Source organism: Coregonus clupeaformis, unplaced genomic scaffold (genome assembly GCF_020615455.1).
Source record: "Coregonus clupeaformis isolate EN_2021a unplaced genomic scaffold, ASM2061545v1 scaf0417, whole genome shotgun sequence".
Lineage (NCBI taxonomy): Eukaryota > Metazoa > Chordata > Actinopteri > Salmoniformes > Salmonidae > Coregonus > Coregonus clupeaformis.
In genome coordinates, this window is record NW_025533872.1 from 7,173 (window position 1) to 10,758 (window position 3,586).

The window sequence follows — 3,586 nt, forward strand, 5'->3', positions numbered from 1 at the left end:
ACCAAACCCTATCTCCGATGGTATAGGTGGGAGCGGGGATCCGGCGACGATTCGCCTGGAGCTGATACCGGTCCGAAACTCTAAGGAGTGCCTTTCTGGCCCGATGCCAGGTCCGGTGGCAACGACGAATATGGGCCTGAACAGAAGGCACTGAGAGCTCCTTCTCCTGAGAAGGAAACAGGGAGGTTGGTAGCCATACAGGCACTGGAAGGGAGACATCCCAGTGGCAGATGTAGGAAGAGTATTGTGGGCATACTCAACCCAAGGCAACTGAGAGACCCAGGAGGTGGGGTTGGAAGAGACCAGACAGCGTAGCGTGGATTCCATCTTCTGGTTGGCTCTCTCCGCCTGACCATTGGATTGGGGGTGAAAACCAGATGTGAGACTGACTGTAGCTCCAATGGCCAAACAGAAGGACTTCCAGACAGCAGAGGTAAACTGAGGGCCACGGTCAGAAACGATATCACTGGGCAAACCGTGGACCCTGAAAACCTCCCTAACCAGGATCTCGGACGTCTCCGAGGCAGAGGGGAAGCTTGGCAATAGGCACAAAGTGGGCGAACTTGCTGAATCTGTCCACGATAGTCAGAACGACCGTGTTCCCCTCAGAAGCGGGCAACCCAGTGACGAAGTCCAGGGCCAGATGCGACCATGGTCGCCGGGGAATAGGAAGGGGGTGAAGTAGTCCAGAGCTGGGCCGATTGGTACTCTTATTCTGCGCACACACTGGACAGGCAGCAACAAAACCCCGAGTATCCTCGGCCATGGCAGGCCACCAAAAACGCTCTGCGAAGAAACGCCATTGTCCGAGCCACGCCAGGGTGACAAGCCATCTTGCTGGCGTGGGACCATTTGAGGACAGCAGGACGAACCGACTCAGGCACAAACAACCGACCGGGTGGACCGTTACCGGGACCGGGCTGAGTCCGAAGGGCCGCCAGCACCTCCTCCTCAATCTTCCACATAACTGCTCCCACGACGCAGTTCCGGGGGAGGATTGTCTCGGTCTTGGACCCACTCTCCTCCGTCTTGAGAACATCCGGGACAAGGCGTCCGCCTTGCCGTTCTTAGATCCAGGTCGGAACGCCAGGGCAAACTTGAATCGTCCGAAAACAACGCCCACCTGGCCTGACGGAGTTGAGACGTTTAGCCGATTGCACGTAAGCAAGATTCTTGTGGTCAGTCCAGACAATAAACGGTTGCTCCGCCCCCTCCAACCAGTGGCGCCACTCCTCCAAGGCAAGTTTCACCGCGAGAAGCTCCCGGTTACCCACATCGTAATTCCTCTCCGCAGGCGAAAGGCGACGAGAGTAGTAGGCGAGGGATGGAGTTTACTGTCCGTGGAGCATCGCTGCGACAGGATGGCGCCAACTCCCACATCAGACGCGGTCCACTTCAACGCACGAACTGACGGGGCCGTGTCCGGTTGAGAGAGAATCGGTGCGTTGGTGAATCGCCTCTTCAAATCCAGAAACGCTCGATCCGCCTCCGGATTCCACTTGAAGGTCCTGATACTGGAAGTCAAGGCAGTTAACGGAGCGGCCACACGGCTGTAATCCCGGATGAATCTGCGGTAGAAATTCGCAAACCCCAAAAATCTCTGGAGTTGCAATCTCGTACCGGGCTGGGCCCATTCCAGAACCGCTCTAACCTTCTCCTGGTCCATCCTAATCTCTCCCCTGGAGATGATGTACCCGAGAAAGGATGTCGTGTGGGCGTGAAACTTCGCACTTCTCGGCCTTCACGAACAGGCGATTCTCCAACAATCGCTGCAGAACCTGCCGGACATGCTGGACGTGGTCGGAAGGTTCCTTCGAGAAGATCAGAATGTCATCCAGGTAAACAAACACAAAGAGACCGATCATATCTCTCAGGACGTCGTTCACCATACTCTGGAATACCGCTGGAGCATTGGTCAGTCCAAACGGCATCACCTGATACTCGAGTGACCCATCGGTGTATTGAAACCCGTCAACCACTCGTCCCCCTCTCTGATCCGGGACCAGGTGATACGCATTGCGTAGGTCTAGCTTGGTGAACACCGTAGCACCCTGTAAGGAGTCGAAGGCAGAACTCATCAAGGGCAGGGGATACTTGTTCTTGACCGTGATGTCATTCAACCCCCGATAATCAATACACGGTCGAAGAGAGCCATCCTTCTTCCCCACAAAGAAGAATCCTGCCCCCAGGGGTGATGACGAGGGACGAACGAGACCAGCAGCTAGGGACTCCTTGATGTAGGTCTCCAACGCCTCACGTTCAGGTCGGGAGATACTGTATAACCTTCCCTTGGGGTAGACAGCTCCAGGGACCAGGTTGATGGCACAATCATATGGTCGGTGGGGAGGGGAGTGACAGAGCCTTCTGCTTACTGAAAACTTCCCCCAAATCGTGATATGTCTCGGGAACCAGGGACAAATCTAGGGGTTTAGCCTCAATCACCTGACTGGGAACCGAATGGGGGCAGGCAGTCTTGAGACAGTTAGCATGACAATCAAGGCTCCAACTCGTTACCTTGCCCGTCACCCAATCGAACGTGGGATTGTGTTCCTTCAGCCAGGGGTATCCAAGGACCAGAGGAACATGGGAAGACGGCAGAATGAAGAATGAAATCATCTCAGAATGATTCCCCGACAACCGCATCTTAACCGGTTCAGTCCTCATCGTGATACGTGCCAGACTACTGCCGTTCAGAGTGGTCGCTTCAATGGCTTCCGGCAATTGCTCCTTGGAAAGCCCCAGCTGTTCCACCAACTCGGCATCAAGAAAGCTTCCATCGGCACCTGAATCGATAAAAGCGTTAGCGCTAAGCTCTGATTCCTGTTCACAAGGGTAGCCGGGAAACGGGGTCTGACAGAGGTACTGAGAGGTTGAAACTGGCTCGCTAAAAGTCCTCCCAACTTTAGCGAGCCGGGCAGTTTGACGACCGCCGGGAACAAGTGGAGATGTAATGTCCCGAGCTACCACAGTAGAGGCAGCAGTTGGTCTTACGTCTATGTTGACGCTCCTCCTTGGTTAACCCGTGCCGCCCCACTTGCATGGGTTCAGAATCGGGATAGAGGACCTCTCCACTAATCCATTGTGGTGGAGAATGATCGACGTGTTCTGGTCCACCACCCGACCCGACTGGGAACTGAGAAGCTGATCGATTGGACGGACCCCATTGCTTCTCCCTCCTTCGCTCTCGGACTCGATTATCCACCCGAATAGACAAAGCTACCAAGCTGTCCAGGTCACTAGGCTCCGGATAGGAGATCAACTCATCCTTGAGCTGCTCCGACAGACCCTGGTAAAAGGCCGCTTGCAGAGACTCTCGTTCCACCCACTCTCCACAGCCAACGTCTTGAACTCGATCACGAAGTCGGCCACGCTACGAGTTCCTTGGCGAAGCGAAAACAGGCGCCTAGCTGCGTCCCTCCCTCGGACGGAATGGTCGAAGAGCTTCCTCATCTCGGCCGTGAACCCCTGGTATGAAGCCATGCAGGGATCCTGTCGTTCCCAAACGGCTGAAGCCCACTCCAGCGCTCGACCACGCAGCAACTCAATCACAAAGGCTATCCTAGCCTTGTCTGTGGCATAAGAGTAG